The sequence below is a fragment of the Haliotis asinina genome, chromosome 1 (genome assembly GCF_037392515.1).
Source record: "Haliotis asinina isolate JCU_RB_2024 chromosome 1, JCU_Hal_asi_v2, whole genome shotgun sequence".
Taxonomy (NCBI): domain Eukaryota; kingdom Metazoa; phylum Mollusca; class Gastropoda; order Lepetellida; family Haliotidae; genus Haliotis; species Haliotis asinina.
The window spans coordinates 32,439,596-32,459,566 of NC_090280.1; the positions used below are offsets into that span (position 1 = coordinate 32,439,596).

Below are 19,971 nucleotides of genomic sequence, written 5' to 3' on the forward strand. Positions count from 1 at the left end.
AGAAATAAAATACTTTCAGATGCATTAACTCTATCATGTAAACGGGTATAAAAATCCTTTAAGATAATCACTAAAAAAATATACCATATCAAACCTTTGAACCTTGACTCCTTGACTTTTTCTATGACAACGGATTATAATATTATCCATAGATTAGTGTGTAATTTAATGTGTAATCAGGATGTGAGTAAGGTTGTATTAACAGGTAATTCACAGTTATATCAACTTAACAATATGCCAGCAATGTCAAGTTGGAGGCGCCAGGAATGGGCTTGACACATTGTTCGCGTGTGGGGAATCGGCGTGACAAGCGAAAGCTTCAACCATTAAGATACCGACGCGTAGAATAGGCCTCCAGCAACCCATGCTTGCCATAAAAGGTGAGTATGTTTGTCGTAAGAGGCGACTAACGGGATCGGGTGGTCAGGCTGGCTGACTTGGTTGACACATGTCATCATGATCCAATTGCGTAGATCGATGCTTCTGCTATTGATCACTGAATTGTCTGATCCAAACTCGATTATTTGCAGACCGCCGCCATATTGCTGGAATATTGCTGAGTGCGGCGTAAAACTCAACTTACTCACTAAGATACCATAACGCGTCTCGAGTTAAACTAAATTCTCAGACACGTAGGGAATAGGATTGGTAATGAACAGACAATGGAGACAATTGAAGCGACTAGCCTTGAATGACAGATGTCATCGTTTCCCAATAGTGTTGATTGATGCTCATGCTGCTGATCACTGGACTGTCTGATTGGTATGTTCCTTACTCGAATATCGCGTTTGAAGCACACCAGAAGTGGACCTCACACCTTGTACTCATGTGCGGAATCGAAACTGGTTCTTCGGCGTGAAGAGCGAACGCTTTGATCACTAAGCTACCACACATCCCTGTCAACCTCTGCACCATTAGCGGATCCCAGAACGACTTAAAGGATCATTTCTCGATCACTCTCTCGTCCATTGCTACGTATATACACTAGTTTCCTGAAAATATTGTATCTGATGTAAGGAAAGGTAAAACAGTTGGGATCCGGCAAACATCAAGGTTTTCGATATTTCCAAATGGAGACGGGAATTCGCACTAGTGGAATATCTTTAATTCATAGTGCACTCTTAACACCGCGGTTTCTGTCAGTCTCGTGGCACGAGTATGTAAATCGGGACATGCATCGTAGAGTATTGGAGTAAAGATGGCCTGTACAGCGGCCCGAGTGGCTGGAGGTTCTACTGACTAGAAGTCTCACAACGCTCCGGGGAATGTGATCATGAATAGCTGTCAATCACGTGTCGATTTCAGACACTAGTGTCGTCAATAGCAGCCGTTCGAAGTGCAGGCGTGCTGTGAGAGTCGACCGAACCCTGACCTGTTCTTTGCTGGAGGTTACAGAACCTTATCGTTGTGTATTCCTGATTAAAACCACCAGACACTTGTCAAGTCAGGGACCAAGATCGTCCACAGGTTCAGTATGCAATGCCATTTCATGAGTCATGGATGCATATCTATGTACGTGTGTGATGTATTGCAATATATAATGTGCCTCCTTGGGGAGGCGAGATAGCTTTGTGGTTAAAGCTTTCACTCAAACCCAAGACCCGGGTTCAATTCCCCATATGGGTACAATGTCTGAAGCTCATTTCTGGTGCCCCCCGCCGTGTTATTGCTGGAATATGGCTAAGCGGTGAAGATAAAATTCTCTAATTCGTCTCCAAGAGGATTCATTTATTTGGGATTCCTTGGTGTTTCTGTTGCTGTTTCTTTAAATCAGCTGTATGGCAGTTGCACATGATCGAATTTACGTCAGACAAAACAGTGATTGATCTTATGACCATCGATCCACGCTTTCGGGACAAGCTGACCCGCCATCAACCAGCTCACCGAGGCAAACCATCCCGATTTCTCCGCGACGAATACCGGTTGCTTAAGAAAAAGTCTTCCACGAACCCTACTCTTATTTCGAATATTCAGAGAAAGTATATTTTGCGTGTAAATATTGAAGAGTCCTACCAACATGTACAGCTAATCTGAAACATTAGTGACGATGACATGAGGAAGTCTAGTGGATAAAGTGATTTTTTGTCACGCCGAGTGAGCAGGTTTGATTCTCCACACAGCTAGACATGTGTTGAGCCAGTTCTCCCCGCTCAGCCCCTTCGCTCACCGTGTTGTTTGAATGTTGACTGTAACAAGACATCCAGCTGAATTCACAAACATGCACAACTGTCCGAGGGGACTTTGTACAAGTCATTCCTCAATCTGGACAAGCAATGGAACTACAGTATTCGTATCAAAGTGTATTTCTCCCGCTTATACAAATAATTACAAACAAATGAAAGCAGGGTCTATATACCGTTTAACCCAGTGAATCCAGACCGTGACGTATTCTCTGAATTTGCCTGGATTATTAAATTGCGTTTAAAAAAAGGTATGGAATAGAGTGTAAATGTCTTGTGTATCTAGATATTCCAAAAAATATAGACCCGACTTGTTCTGTCTCCGCTAAGGGTGAGTCCCCTTCTGTTGAAGCAACACGTGTGCCTTTAGGGGTACTTAAAACTTGTGGTCACCACGATGGAGTTTTTCTGACCAGTATGATCCTTTGACTCAGAAAAAAACGTAATGATTGGAATCCAGGGTGATTTTATGATGATAATTGCTCATTTGATAACACTTCATCCCCCACTCTCCCTGTATAGGAGGATACCTTCCTTGCACAGTCAATCATGTCCCAGATATTGAGTGAGTGAGTGAGTTTCACGCCGCTTTTAGCAATATTCCAGCAATATCACGGCGGGGACACCAGAAAATGGGCTTCACATATTGTACCCATGTGGGGAATCGAATTCGGGTGACGAGCGAACGCTTTAACCACTAGGTTACCCCACGGGTTAAGATCGGGTCTCATTTAATAGTGAGATATGTCAAGGGTGCTAACTAAGATCTTTGTGTATATATCCCGTTAAAGGTTAACACATGTGCCGTTAAGGATGACATGTCATCCCTTTACAGTTAACATATGCGCCATTGAGGGTAATATAAAGCCCTTTAAGCGGAGACATGTACCGTTAATGTTGACATATATTTCTTTAAAATTGACACATGCGCGGTTAAGCTTGACATACATCCCTGTAAAATAGATACATTTGCTGTTAAGGGTGACATATGCCCTGCTAAAGTTAACACATTTGCTGTTTAGGGTGACATATATGCCATTAACATCGACATATTTGGTGTTAAGGTTGACATATATGTTGGTCTGTTTGAAATAATCACTATTCACGAGGACTTTGAGGTACATACGATACACGTACTTGCCAAAATAACTGACGTTGCTTTTGTCATCATTGACCCATACATTTTCCGGGCTGGCGAAAAAGGGAAAAGAGGCGGATCATAAATTGTATTGCTCGGTGTGTTAGGATTAATGACTGGCACCTGTCCAAATAAACAGGACTGACATATTTATAAACTACACCATCCCGTTGACGCACCTGTTCAGAATTTCGTAATGAGATGAATAGAAAAGCACAAGATTCGTAAGTAAAGGTCATTGGTACCAGAGAGGTTATTTTACGCCGCACTCAGTTACATTCCAGATATACGGTGATGGTCTGTAAATAATCAAGTCTGGGCCAGACAATCCAGTGAGCAACAGCAAGAACGTCTACCTACGCAGTATGCATATTATAACATGTGCCAACCAAGTAAGCGAGTCTGACCACCCGATCCCGTTAGTCGCCTCTTATGACAAGCATAGTCGCCTCTTACGACAAGCATAGTCGCCTCTTACGACAAGCATGGGTTACCGAAGATCAGTTCTAACCCAGATCTTCGCGGATGTTGCTACCAGAGATTCATAACTTTATATTGAATGCTGGTTTAAAGAAGTAAAGTTTGCAGTTGTGTTATTGTTTGGGTGAGTGAGTTTAACACATAGTACCCATCAAACGCAGATATTTGGAGTGACGACCGAACGCTTTAACCACCGTCGCTCTTGAAATATGAAGTATTAGGAGCATACATGCATATTCACTGATTAATGAAAGAAATAATATTTTGATAGAACTATGACAATACAGGGATCATCTTACAGGCATCAGTGTAGATGCTGACGGTGTTTACAGGTCCTTTACCAATCGACAATTTACATTCAGTTCCGTCCGTTTCCCTTGGATACAAGGCTCATGTTCTGCTAATTGTTCGAGTGTCGTCCAAAGACAGTCTGGAATTATTCCACTAGGGGTTGTTACAACTCGTAGTAATTATGGCATCAAATTACTTCAACACTCCCCTCCGCCCATCCTCTAACGGTTATTTAAGCTTCAGGTCAGATCTTCATCAGCGGTTGATGCTCACTGCCAGTAGTATTAGGTTAACGCTCTTCCTGTTTTTTCGCATGTGACGCGGCTATAAACGTGGTGCGTCTTGCGGCTATCATCGTCGTCGTCCGCCCTCTCCTCCTCCTCATCATCATCACCATCATCATCATCATCATCAATGTTCTGCACATATAATCGTATAGTCTGTCTCAGTCATAATCATCATCACCATCATCACCATCATCATCATCAATGTTCTGCACATATAATCGTATAGTCTGTCTCAGTCATAATCATCATCATCTTCGTCGTCGTCGTCGTCGTCATCGTCTCCATCATCAGCAGGAGGAGCGTCTTTGCTGTCGCCGATATTATGATCATTATCATATTCATCATCCCTTTCCGCCTGTTTGCAATGAAAACGATCACACTTTGAAATCGCTAGTATTGTTTTGTATTACAAGGGGGTAAGCGAAGTAGTTGGGACTGTGAAACAAATGCACGTGCGGTGGTGATATGTGTTAACTTATACCAACCCAACGTGTTATCTGTGTTTCGATCATTTGATATGCATACCCCCTTGTAATTCAAACCAAAAATAGAGATTATGATCTCTATTGTAGGTTGTTAAACAACTTTTATCCAAAGCTGAATAAAATTCACGGAAATAAATGTTCAGTTGGAAAGATAAAAATTATGAAGATCCGCAATCTTAATTTCACTTTTTACTTTATTACCTTTTTTGTTTAAGGACAGATTCGTCGTTATGTTTTCACTGCAAACAGACTATAGTTCATATTGGAATTCAGTTATAGGAACGGCTGACGTTTCAGTTTGAGATGTAGTGTGTTTTGCAGTTTGGGTAATTCAGTAGGACACTGAATCTGATATCCAGTCAATGAATCAGTTAGACAGGATATTACTAAAGGGTATATTGAGTGATTGAGTGCTTATAAACCTGACCATTAAATTGTATGTATGTGAATGGGACCACACCTTTTTCAGTATCCATGTATCTAGCCATTTAAACGAATGTGGGTTAATATACCTGCAATTACCATATAGTCTATACTATCAGCAACTCATTCTCTGTAAGCTGAGAATATTGCCGCCACGAGCGCGTTTTCATTAGAACCATAAGTGTAACATTGGATACATTATCCTATTTCATTAAATCGATCAATTATTGAACCTACGTGCTTGGTAAAACAAACAAAGGTGGCGGCTGTAAAACCCCCAAGATACAAAACCACGATCACAGAACTCCTTACAGCAATACAACGAACGAAGGGTGCTGTTTTCCTGTTCATGTGTCACGATCACAACACTCCGTACAGCAACACTGGACGCTCTTATTTCTTTAAACATGCCTGATACATATCCAACGAAGTTTGGTGTTTCCCTGTCCATGCAGCACGGTCACAGCCCTCCTTACAGCAACACTGGACGCTCTTATTACTTTAAACATGCCTGATACATATCCAACGAAGTTTGGTGTTCCCTGTCCATGCAGCACGGTCACAGCCCTCCTTACAGCAACACTGGACGCTCTTATTTCTTTAAACATGCCTGATACATATCCAACGAAGTTTGGTGTTTCCCTGTCCATGCAGCACGGTCACAGCCCTCCTTACAGCAACACTGGACGCTCTTATTACTTTAAACATGCCTGATACATATCCAACGAAGTTTGGTGTTCCCTGTCCATGCAGCACGGTCACAGCCCTCCTTACAGCAACACTGGACGCTCTTATTACTTTAAACATGCCTGATACATATCCAACGAAGTTTGGTGTTTCCCTGTCCATGCAGCACGGTCACAGCCCTCCTTACAGCAACACTGGACGCTCTTATTTCTTTAAACATGCCTGATACATATCCAACGAAGTTTGGTGTTCCCTGTTCATGTGTCACGATCACAACACTCCTTACAGCAACACTGGACGCTCTTATTACTTTATACATGGCTGTTACACAACCAACGAAGTTTAGAGTTTCCCAGTCTACATGTCACAGGATTATGCACTATAGCATAAGAATAATGTCAATAAAAACGAAAGTACAATACCTCGTACCGCAATGAGATAAAATGTTATTCAACAAAATCACCCCATATTTGATCAATACGAATTTTCATTTGCGATAATCGTACGTCAACATAATCGGTTAAAGCATACAGCTCTTGAGACACACAACATTCCACTAACGCGAACCAGCGTGTCTCGCTCTGTCTGCACAGCTTATTTCGGTAAATCGATTCACTCAATAAAGACGTTTTTCTTCATTTCGCTGGGAGAATAATCTCATGTATACCCCCAGAATTTACCTTAAGCTGTAAAAACACAGTTGGCATTACAAACGCAATCTGTCAAAATGGCTGTCTGGTTGCAATGATTCCCTTCATGATGACGTGCACGGCACACAGCATAAAGGAATCGTTTTTCAGGAAACTGGAAATGGTAAACTCAAGACGACCTACCTTGAGGTTTATAAAGACACACAGAATAACAGCGCACGTCAGCCTCAGAAACCGAATTCCATCAACGCTGACAACCAGTGATAACCCAAACGTTTATTTTGTACAGTCTCCCCTTCCTGAGAAGGACCAATAACGCCATTATTGCGGTTTGAGCGAGGAATTAATTATCCTCTCTGATTCTTCGATTCGACGCAAGAGGTAGAAACTGATCTGGCCCTCCGAAATGAGGGCTCACAAATGAGGGTTTCGTAATGAGGACTAGTCGCTGAAGACAAATTCAAACTTGCGATGGATTTTTGAGGGGACTGCGTTTGAAGTGACTTTGGAGATTGAAAATGATGAACTCTGTGATAAACTTGACGATTAAAAGATTTTGGAGTTAAGCGTTGGGGCTTTTGAACGGTCAACGTGTTGACGGGCTGAAGATTTACTTGAAACAGATGAACATGGGCATTTTCTTTGATAAAACATCATAGATATTGAGGATAATGCTGAATAGAGAGATTGTCGTATTATTAAGTGGTTAGACACAAACTGAATGATATACAATGCCGTTTTAGAGAGGTCAGCGGATTATGGAGTGTTTCGACTCGAGGGGAAGAAAGAGAATACAAATAAAGCACTTAAAATTTAGAATGGCTAAATGACTGCAGAGATGACTTACTATATTTACTTTGATAAACATTACACCACTGTATCACACATAGTTCATTTTGGAACAAGGGCTGCCTTGAGTGAATGAGTTATGTTTCACTCCGCATTTGGCAATATCACGGCGGAGGACAAAGGGATTGCGCTTGACACACTGTACCCATATGGTCATTGAACCCGGGTCGTCGGCGAGACGGGAGATCGCTTTAATCACAATCATACTCCGCCAACTCCAACAGTGAGTGAGTATGATTTTACGCCGTTTTCAGCAATATTCCAGCAATATCACTGCTGGGGACACCAGAAATGGACTTCACGCATTGTACATACGTAGGAAACGAATCTGGGTGACGAGAGAACGCTTTAACGACTAGGCTACCCTATCGCCTTTCGTCCTATCGAATTTATGTGAGTGCGGCGTAAAACTAAATTCACTCACTACATTGGCGCTACAGCTGAGCGAAATAGACCAGGATTAAAAAAAGTAGCCTGAAAGAAAACCCATGTGAATCGAAGATGTCTATTTTCACATAAACACATTTTATGTAGTAGAAATGTTATACAAACCTATAGATTGGATCCAGAATAACACAGGTTTGTGCATGATCACGTCGTCGTTATGTGAGAGAGTGGCTGAGTTTTACGCCGCATACAGAACTAGTCCAGCTGTATGGTGGCGGTCTGACCATCGATGTACTCAACTGGAATGTGATGACATGTGCACGTGTCAGCTAAGTCAGCGAGTCTGACTACCCGATCAAGTAGGTCACATCTTACGACACGCGTGGGTTACTGGAGACCTTTCCTATCCCGAATATGCACAGGTCCGTAGTGTTCGCGCTATCAACCACTGGTTTGCAATTATTCAGGCGTACTAGTTTCTAAGCCATACGCAACGGACTAGTACATCGACAAACAACATTCCATTGCCAGTTTATAAATATAACACACCTTCCTTCGTTCAACAGTCGCCCAAATATTAAAATCTGTCTTAATGTTCCTATCTAAACGAACCACTGACTCCCAGCTTTGTCTAAAAGTGCATCAGACGTTGCCGGCTTGAACGTTACGACCACTGAACGAATGGAATATCATATCAATACCATTAACGTTTAAGGGGATTAATTCATGGGACGGGTGACCCATGAACTGAATGGCAAAAATGCCCATCAAAAGGCAATATCATATATCATTTCACATGATTGTTCAACTTCATCACAACTTTTTACGACGTCGTTTTTTAACGTCTGACAAAAATGCATTAAAACTTCAAATAACTCGATCTCCAAAAGCATCCAAGCAGAAAAAATCAGCCTATTCCTAAAGACGTGCTTGTACTCTCTATCTCTCGCTGATGGCTATACTTGTCTGAGAGAACATCACCGTCAGTCGATTTCCTTTCTGAACAACGCATTATAACTGTATGATCATGTCAGCATTTGAAGACCAAATGAACACGCTAAAAATATTTTTTACATAGAAATGGGATGATTTACAATGGAAAGTTCTGATGGAATCAACAAATTTAGAAGCAACTATTTTGGAGCGCTTGATTCAGCGTTTATATGTATTTACCAGGCTGAAATGACTAAACATAACGTGTCTATCTTGTATATTTCATTGCATATTTATTATATTTTTTTAGTCTCATTCGAGTTATATAGGAATCGGTTGTTGCCATCTTGGTTTAACGAGACCACGTGATCTGGCGTTATTCATCAGGATGTTGATCGTGGCTAGTATATTTATTTATTTTTGCATTTGAAGGCATAAGTAACTGAGAAAGGTTTAATTTGTCTGAACAGTATTTTTAAACAATGTCAAGGTATATCATGTTTAGCAAGTGTGTGGGTTTGGTTAACCGCCGTATAAACAATATGTCATTGTAAGTGAGAAAAACAGCACATGTGAGGCAGTCTCAGTGAGTGAGTGGGTATGGTTTTATGACGCTTTTAGCGATAATCCAACTATATATATCACGGCCGTGGAGACCAGAAATTGGCTTTACACATCATAACCTACAGTCAATCAAAACCGGGACCACGGCGTGACTAGCGAACGTTTTACCGTTAGGCTACCCCAACGCCCTTTAATGCATGTCTCAACGTTACTTATCCGGTAAGAGACACCTACACTGAAATGCTGTAGCCAAACCACAAAAGAGGATTCAGTCAAGAGCCACAGGTTCACAACATCGAATGGAAAAGTAAATGCAGCAGCAAAATAAAAAATATATATATATAAAAAAAAAAATAAAAAAAACAAAAAAAAAAAACGTTCCGTGGAAAAAAAGAGAAAATGTTATCGCAGATTATTCCAGTTTTCCAACTCTTTTAGTAAACAAGATACCGATTCCAGTCCAAAATGGGAGCGGTAGCCTGGTAGTTAAAGCGTTCGCTCGTCACTCCGAACGCTTGGGTTCAGTCCCTTTCTGGTGTTCCCCCGCCGTAATATTGGTGGGATGTTGCTAAAAGCGGCGTAAAACCCACCTCACTCACACCAGTCTAAATAGTGAGTGAGTGAGTGAGTGAGTGAGTGAGTGAGAGTTAATATCTAACGTCATATCGGCAATATTTCAGCCATATCGTGACGAGAACATGTTTGATATTGAAATGATATATGTATATATTATAAAAACCTGAGTAAAACAACTGGAATATCACTGTTACAGTTAAAACTAGTGTGGAAAATTAAAACTAGTATTACTATCTGAACGAAACAATATAAAATAAGGGCTATACATTACCAACTGGCCACCCTAAATATACGCATGAAGCTTCTCACATACACGTATAGGCCAAACCTCCACAGTACCGCAAACTACTTCCCACATTCAGTGTATGGTTTTCATTCCGAGACACCTGCCCAAAGCACGTGGATATATTTAATGTAATAGGTTTTTTTCTGGTTTATTCAATTAGACAATTAGTTCGTTATCGAACAGGTGATTTCTATTTTCTTCAGCAGGGGGGATTACGTACAACTGACCGGAATGTCTTCCCGTAACAACGTAAGGTAATTATACAAGTTGAACCCGCACGATCCCGCAAATGAGTTGTACATTTCAGCCATGCAGAAATACTTTGAGGGCGAAGTGAAATTGACGAGTGTTAATTTCAGCTTCGGCTGCAATTGACAAGGTGAATGACGAGGGCACACTGTGTTCCAGCGCAGTTGGTGCCGCGTGTTAGGTCATATGATTGGTTTTGTTTCGCAATATTTCCCCATTCTAAAACGAATTGTTAAGTCGAATATTTTCATTATCGTTTCTTTCGATTAAAAAAAGAACACACTGAAAACTAATACTCATAAAATAAGTAAATACTAAAATTAACAAAAGTTCTTCTAACGTCATAACACAACACATAGTCAGCAAAACGGTTACAGCAAAAAACTGCAACTTTGGAACCAAAAAAGAATTGTGAATGTAAATTTAAAATGTTTTTGTTAAATCTTTTTCATATATTTAGATTTTAAATGTAAACTAATTCTGGAGTAGACTGAGCCGCCCAAACCATAGGAAACTTACCTGTTTACGAACTATTTCTAATTTATATAATCCTGTGTGTTATTAAGATTAAATTAAAAACAACCTTTGAAGTTAATGAGTAAAATCATTGATCTCAGATACAAAGCCAAGCTGAATGCCGTTCGTACGAAATCTGATGATATGTGCAGATTGTCTTATTTCTGTTTCGTATAGATCAAATACATTTGAAACATTTAATCACGAAAACAAATTAGGTTTGACAACTTTCCTCGGCTTTTACTAGAACATACTGTTTTTATCAATTTACACAATTTCACGAAATTATATTAACAGGCATACATACATGAATGCGTGTTATGTAACCATGTGTTTTGTAAAACTGAAGAGCGAGTTTGTTTAGTTTTTCGCCGCCTTTAGCAATATCCAAGCAATATCACGGTGGGGGACACCAGAAATGGGATTCACACGTTGCCCCTATATTGGGAATCATACCCGGGTCCTCGGCGTAAGGAACTAACCCTTAACCACAAGGCTACCCCCTCGCAACGGTGTGTAACGAACTGACAAGGGGCAGGGTTTGATCCCCCCACCCCCTCCTCCCCCGCCACTTGTACATTGGTTCGATCCCCACATGGGTACAATGTGTGAAACCCATCTGGTGTCCCCCTCCGTATTACTGCTGGAATATTGCGGTGGACAACTCACTCACTCACTCACTCACCCACATGACTACTACATATACTGTTGTCTTTTATCCACCCCAAGTCTCATCATCATCCTCACCCCTCCAGCCATGTAAACTTTCAGTGAACTATTTTTCTGATAATGGCAATTTAGAGCAGCCATTTCAAAAGATATAATTTTCCACATTTCGCATTTCTTTGAAGAAGCACGGATAATGTCGGCCTATAACGGTAATCTGGAAAGCGCTCACACTGGTCGGATGTAAAATCTATGTTTTATTGTGTTGAACCCATTAAGACATTTTGCTTTAGCGTCCAAGACAAGAGTGGAAAAAAACGGAAGAGAATTGTTCCAACAACGCCTTAGATATATATTCCCCATGTTTCAGTTTTGTAAGAGGGACGTGTGTGTGCAATGTCTCTATGTGTTTACACGTGTTAAAAGGTGCTTTGTCCCAACGTTGCTTCTTTTTACATTTAAAGACATATCTAAATGTAACGCAAATTCCTTAACCAAGTAAACATAAAGGCCGAACAGAACGACATCGAGTACAACTAAACTGGTACCATTGTCGGTTCACGCAGCGCCTCGTTCAAGTCAAACGTCCAACATTCACACTGTAAAACGCAGTGAATGGTTAAATTCAAATCCTGCACAGAAACAAGTTAAACACGATGATAAAACCTAACAGCACGACTCCACCTAACATCAAAGCGGACGAGTCGGCATTATGTTATTAATAATCCTTTGATAACAGACTGCCGATACTCTAGGATTAATCAAATGACTGGAGGATTATTGACGATGTATTTTGTGGTGATAATTGGATTATTCTTCATAGACATGGGTTAATGGAGGAAACAGGAGTTCAAAAACTCCGATAATATTATCTGTTATTATCCCGAATTCTAGCCACGGCTTTTCGCGGGGTTTAATGCCGTAAGTGTTTCATGAAAGACAATGATTACGCCAATTATTTTCAATGATTTATGGCGTCCGATCCTGATATTTATATTTTCCATGGACACGCATTAGGAGTGTAACGGTTGTAGTCATTTCTTGACTCCGTTGCCTGATCTTCTTTCGGCGTGTCGCACGTCGTCCTTGACCTTTGTTACGTGAATGGAAGGTCACGACACTGTTCAGAAGGACGGGATTCTGCAGTTCGTCTGGATTAGTCACTACGTATGAATTCTTCATTGACACGGATGCATGTCTCTCACCCTAATATGTTGACACAACGTGTTATTGACTTGAGGAAATAGATGCCCTTGTAAATATGTTTGGTCAGTATCTTGCAGAAAATATCTAATTTAACTGCTTTTGCAACAGCCAGGCGCGTGTAGTAATTATTGAAATATTGAAGATGAAATTATGACGTCATGACATTTAACAATGACGTCTTTTGAGTCTCACAACTATAAATACTGCTCTGGAAAGACGTTGCATGAAATACTTGCATTTTACGATTCCAAGGTACTGGAATAAACCCAAACACACAAGTTTTAAAAAGAACGAGATGTGTGTTGTGTGGTAAAGCCAGGTAGCTTTATCATATGCATGCAGCTGGGTTGAAATTCACAGCAACATGTATTTTGGGGAACAGTATATTCAGACAGCGCATGTCTGAAAAAAGCAGACGAAATATTGAAACGTTAGATGATAACGTGGCGGTAAAACAGTACGATAATGGGATGGATTAACAAAGCACGATGTCCAGCAAGGTAACACAGTACGAGTAATGAATTCTTTGACACAACGCGAGAATAAACTACAGTAACAGAATACGGTGAGATCACGATGGAAGGAGATATGAAGCGAAACGTAGCAAAGCACGATAATGACAGTTATATTGTATCACACACACACACACACACACACACACACACACATATATATATATATATATATACGTTTGTATACCGCCAATATCCAGCCTTGCTGCTTAAAGGCGCTTTGATTGTCCCTGGATCATTGGAAGTCAAACTCAAACGGCACATCATCAATCTCAACTCCGTGGGGAGTAAGCATCTCTTGCAGCAACACGGCGCATGGAGCTTATTCATCGCCATCTAACAGTAACAAACGCGCTGGCGCGCGCGCACACACGCACACACGGGACGCATGACATTGGACGGCATAGTCTCACAAAGAAGACAACTATGACGTATCAACATGCTTGACACAACGATGAGACACACGAGCACGGCAATTGAGACAAACCAACATGGCAGGCACGAGACAAAAACAAGACACAATAACGCTACCCCACAGCCAATTAAACGCCCTTCGAGAACATGGTCGTAATTATCTCCCTCAGTACCAAGTACGCAGACACAGCGATGCGCTTCCAGCTTCACAGGCACATTCTTTAAGAGAAATCCAATTTACAACATCCACTCACAAACTAGAAGAGCTGGAAGTCCAAATATCAAAGCCTTAAGACTGTGCCATTCCAATCACCTCCCTCTTGAAAACCCCTCGTGAAACTGACTGCAGTGAATCTTCGCTTCTTTTAATTATGAGCCGTTTGTTCATTTCCGAAGAAGTCTGTCTTCCGATTATTGACGCATTTTTGATTGCGACCAAACAGTGTCTTCCAATAGTGAGAAACGCAACAATGGTGCACGAAGCCTTTCTCAATCTTTGAATTGCCCTCCTTGATTTGAAACCTTGTTAAATTAGCCAGCCACCTTCGTTTAGATGAGTTCCAAGTATGTGCCAGTCACATGTCTCGCTGATGATGACACCGCTCCTCATAAAAATATTGTCACAAAAGAGCATGATGAGAAAATAACTTTCGCGTAGCTTCTCGAGACAACTCTCTGTGCTGGTTGATTGCTAATAAATCGCGTTTATATTTTGTTATTTTTCGCAAATTGCAAAGGAAGAAAAAACCTTCTCATCATCCGTTCGGAACAGTTGAATGCAACTTTGCTGTTTTTTTATTTCGGATCATTATATCTGTCATTTTTACGATGACAAGCAGGAACGTCTTGGTATTATCATTATTCAACCTACTGAAACCACCCTTCCGCCTTGAATTATTCAATAGCATTACGTATTCATGGCTATATTATATATTTTACCTCAATCCTTTGACGTCATACCAGTACTAATAACATCAGTCAAATTATAAAGTTATCATAATCATCTCCATCGCTGTTGAAGGCTGAATGGAAGAGTGGCTGAGCGAGTGGATACGCGAATGAGTGGTTAATTAGGTCTGTGTTGGGGGTGGGGTGGAGGGAGGGGATGGTTGAGTGAGTGGATGTCAGGGTGAGTGAGTGGGTGGGTTGTTGGGTATGGGGTTGGGCGTGGGTTTTTGGCTACTGAGTGTGTGAATGGATGCGTGAATGAGTGGGCGAGTGAGTGAATGGATGAGTAGTTAGGTCAGTCAGTTACAATCGCGTTAGCAATGCCGTAGCTATTCATTGCCACTAGTTACATCGCCACAAGTTACACCGGCAATGGCTGATCTTTTAAACACAAAGATTAAGTGCTATTTTCAACTACCTAACAAAGGCATATTCTCGTCATCGAATTCAATATTCACTATTGTCTCAGTTCAGAACACAATAAAGACGTTAATATTCACTCGACGACGACATACCAACAATTCAACTAATTTACTGCTGCCCCTGGATGAAGAGGTGGTAAACATATGCTTTTCATCCTTTGCAGCTTAAGCAAGGCAGTGTTATTGTATTCATGACAAATTCATATGATTCCCTTGTTCGTAAGATCCACCGCCCGATTAAACAACACAGTCGACGAGACACACATACAAGGCATTGAAACTGTAATTAATAGTAGCTGGATGTTCACAAACCTCGTCTCCCAAAAGGTTTCGCACATTTTTAAAGAATCTGGCTAGAATAATGATACACAATACCCCCAAATCCCAGTCTGTCACTGAATCCTTTACGCCCTCGCATAGTTGATGCCATAAGCAGGCTCCTGTGATTATATATGTGAATTAGAGTGGGCTAAGTACACAAACCTGTCGAACTCCATTGTCATCAACAGTCGGATTGCTGTCTCAATTCAATACCCTGATGATTTGGAGAATAATACAGACAAGTCCCTTGCTCCATATCCGTGGATGCGGAGCAGGAAAAGCTTCATTTATAATGTAACGTTGTTGTGGATCAGAAACGTATTAAAAATAATCGACGATGTGTATTGTTGTCTTTAAGAAACGGCATGAAGCTGAAAACAACTCAAGCAAGGACTGAACTGTTTTGTAAATGACTGTGCATGAGGTTAATAAAATCATGTATCTACACGCATATCAGTTCTGGAGGATACAATTAAATTAAATTGAATAAAAAAAATAATAAATTAAATTAAATAAAATGAACCCTCAGCCTGGTTTCGAAACTACGGTTGTGGGCTCAAACCCAGAACCACCAGGGACCAGATCCACAAGGCATCCGTAGTACGTATCGTTACAACCCATCGTAACCTTACGACCTACTGTAACTTTACGACGTATTGTAACTTTACGACCTATCGTAACTCAATATCAGTATTAAATCAATGACGTTATCCTACAAACGTTTTGTGAATAGGGTCCCAGCTTTACATTATTCGTTATAATTCCGGTTCCATGAGGTGAAGGTGTTGAGTGAGTGAGTTGGGTTTTCACCGCTTTCATCACTATTCCAGCAATATCACGGTGAACACCAGCTGTTGAAACACTGGAGAAAGGTTCATGTATATATTTTGATTCTGCCAATCTAAACTAATACTTATACCGTTACCTCCTGTTCGAAATGTAATTTTCAAAAAGAGCAGGAGAAATAAACTGCAACAATATGCATGTAGATAACACAAGGGGAAGCTAAATCAATTAGGAAAATGAAAGCATATTTTTATGACCGACCTCTTTGTACCAGAGCCCATACCTTATCGCTCAGCTGACAGGAATATCGATACTTGGACTAACTAGATACGGACAGTCATTGTTTAAATAGTGATTGACCCTGGTTCACTCACGAGTACACGAGTTAATTATAAAAACTTGCCTTAACGCGTTCGCTCACAAAAACACTGTTTGGGTCGTTGAATGTTCGAGGTGCGTATACACATACACACACACACACACACACACACACACACACACACACACACACACACACACACACACACACACACGATACATATATCTATATATATGTATGTATATATATCTATATATATGTATGTGTGTGTATATATATATATATATATATATATATATATATATATATATATATATATATATATATATACACACACACACACACATACATATATATATATACATATATATATATATATATATATATATATATACATACATACATATATATATATATATATATATATATATATATATATATATATATATATATATATATATATATATGTATGTATGTATGTATGTATGTATGTATGTATGTATATATATATATATATATGTATATATATATATATATATATATATATATATATATATATATGCATGTATGTATGTATGTATGTATGTATGTATGTATGTATGTATGTATGTATGTATGTATGTATGTATATATATATATATATATATATATATATGTATGTGTGTATATATATATATATATATATATATATATATATATATATATATATATATATATGTATATTGAGAGAGAGAGAGAAGAATTAAAATTTATAACATATTGATATATTATACTTACTGTCACCACTAAGGTCCTATAAGAAGCTTGTCTCTATTTCCATATCTTTCTGAAATGTAAAAATCTGAAATTTAATTGAAGCACACGTACATGCTATTAAAAACAAATAAACACAATTAAATATTTGGAAATTAATCCATGTGCCCCTTGTGTGTCCACAACCGCGACACGATTGTCTGGTCAGTCATCACTGTTGTGTGAATTGGGTTGTTTCTGCAAGGGTTTGGTACTGAGGAATTTACATAATATGAGGATGGTTGAGATTAAAGTAGGTTCAAACTGGAGATCGGTGGGCCAACAGGGAAGATTATGACGGTAAACATTGTGGGTCAGATGTGATGAGAGTGAGCATCAAAATCGATTACCCGATCTGGAGGTCAGTAGATCATGATGGAGATTTTAATGTGTACAATGTAGTTTATAACGGCCCATTACTGTGCAAAATATTTAAACCAATCTAAATCACTTACTTAATAAACATCCCAGTCATCACCGAAACCCTGATGAATGACATAGAACGGCATGAAACCATTCTTGGTCATTCACATGCATAATTAAATTTGTACCTAAAATGGCATTATGTTCTGCTACTGGAGACTCTCTCGGGAATTCCGGTTTGGGATTTTTATAGCAGAAGAATATACTGGTCGATAAAGTCGACTATATTGACTGGTGGTCAAACAAATCTGTTACGAATCATTAGACAAGACAACGTGATTTGATGTTGATGATGTCGGTTACTGGTTTTGTATGGTCCAGGGTAAGGATCACCAATAACTTTCCTCTCCTAGATACAGGGCGGTGGAGTAGCTCAATGGTTAAAGCGTCTGTTCTTAACGCCTAGGACCCTACATGAACATAACCTTAGAATTACGACAGATCGTAACAATACGGACGCTTTGTGGATGGGGACCCAAGTTCTTAATACTGGCTTTGACGGTACATAAACCGCGAAACTGTATCTTAATTTTAACGACTGAACAAAAACTTTTGAAAGCAAAAACAAAATACCTCTCCGGTTATTGATTACCAACAAGATCAAAATCTCTAGCTAAAGGTTTAGAGAGGCATTTCAAAGCACCTTCTGACACGATCTACTTTATGAGTGTTTTGCTTTCCTGTGTTTGAGCGTACAGCTAAACGTGTGCAAACACACCTTCACCAGGTGCATGGAATTCACGAAATCTTTTCATAGACATTCCATCGATCTTACGACAAGCAGACCATGTGCAATACACATGGTGTTATGTATACCAGAGGGCTGAAATATCCTCCCAGTGTATTTCATCGACTAAGTAAAGATGCTCCCTATACAAGTAACCTGTGTTAGTATTGACTTAGGAACGTAATACACAACGATCCTTCTTCACAGTTTCTACCTGCTTGTTTAGCAAGACTTAATCAGTTGAGTTTCTTGATTAGTACAATTGGATCTCGCTACGCTTGATTACAGATAATGTTTCTTCTTCCAGGAATGGACTCTGTGAACTTCTTTGATGAACAGCACGTGCTGATTTTAAAAACGTTCGTAAACGCCTTTCCGAATAAAACCAAATTTCCATCAAATCTTTAGATACGTCCAGTCTAACGATACCGTTAGAGTTACGGTGTAATTCATGTTATCAATGTTAACGTGCCACTTAGAGAGAAACATAAACTTGTCAGTTTCACCAGTGAGATGATTGGCATCTTTATTGATTGAAGTCTTAAAACAAGAGGTTAGATGAAAAATGCATTAAGTCCAATTAACGTGAGTGAGTAATACACCGACCATATTGCGCTGGGGAACACAAAGAGGAGCTTCAGATACACGCTAAAGATGACTTGCTGAAATGATGGTAGATTATGACAACAAAGTAACGAACGTTTGGATGTTTTTAGGTGAAAAGGACCTCATGTATTCGTTTGTGATGTGAAGTTAGTGGTATAAACACGGGAAACTCTGGTTCAAAGCACAAGAGAGAGAGAAAGATCAAAGCACAAGAGAGAGAGAGAGAGAGAGGGAGCACAATTATCCACAGAGATCACTACAGATTATACTGCTGTTACACAACGTTCTATTATGCATCTGAAATTCGAACGTACAACCAGCGGATCCTGGCACAAGCAAGGGACACAACTCTGAATAGTAAAAGGCTGCAGAGCTCACAAGTGTTAGTATACATGATCGCGCGAAAATTGCCTCAACATGTTTATCATGTGCAGTCACTGAAACTCGTGAAAAACGAGAACGGCTGCCACATGTACATTTCAAATGCTCTCAACATAATGAACATGTCAATCATATCAGTATCAATATGAGTATGCAAAATACACGCGGTCCATCAATCACCATTAGACTAAGGCTGGCAAAACAATGAACCGCGTTCCCGAAATGACCTTTCAGTTTCTAGTAACGAAGCCAGCTCGAAGTGGGGTCACATAAGGTGATGTTCTATGGCTGGCCGTTTCCACCAAATACTGCATTGTAATCGACAAAATTGCTGATTTTGGTCTGAAAACATTTCACCAACTTGAGAAAAACAGATAATAGAAATCATATTATATACATCTTAGTAAGTAGTGGTAATACTTTCTTGATTATGATTGCACAAACTAAAGCTGGAAACTGCCCCGTCT

At 39.8% G+C, this 19,971-nt stretch overlaps 1 protein-coding gene across 2 annotated transcripts in view; it reads right to left on the minus strand.

Moving 5' to 3' along the window:
• LOC137290375 (D(4) dopamine receptor-like) overlaps positions 1–17,402 on the minus strand; it is a 99,169-nt gene extending 81,767 nt beyond the window's left edge. The window contains exon 1 of one of the 2 annotated variants that reach the window (XM_067821278.1): positions 17,353–17,402. The gene's annotated coding sequence lies outside the window, so the exon portion shown is untranslated. The remainder of the gene's footprint in view (positions 1–17,352) is intronic. The other variant, XM_067821268.1, reaches the window with a different exon arrangement.
• Positions 17,403–19,971: the final 2,569 nt, after the last annotated feature.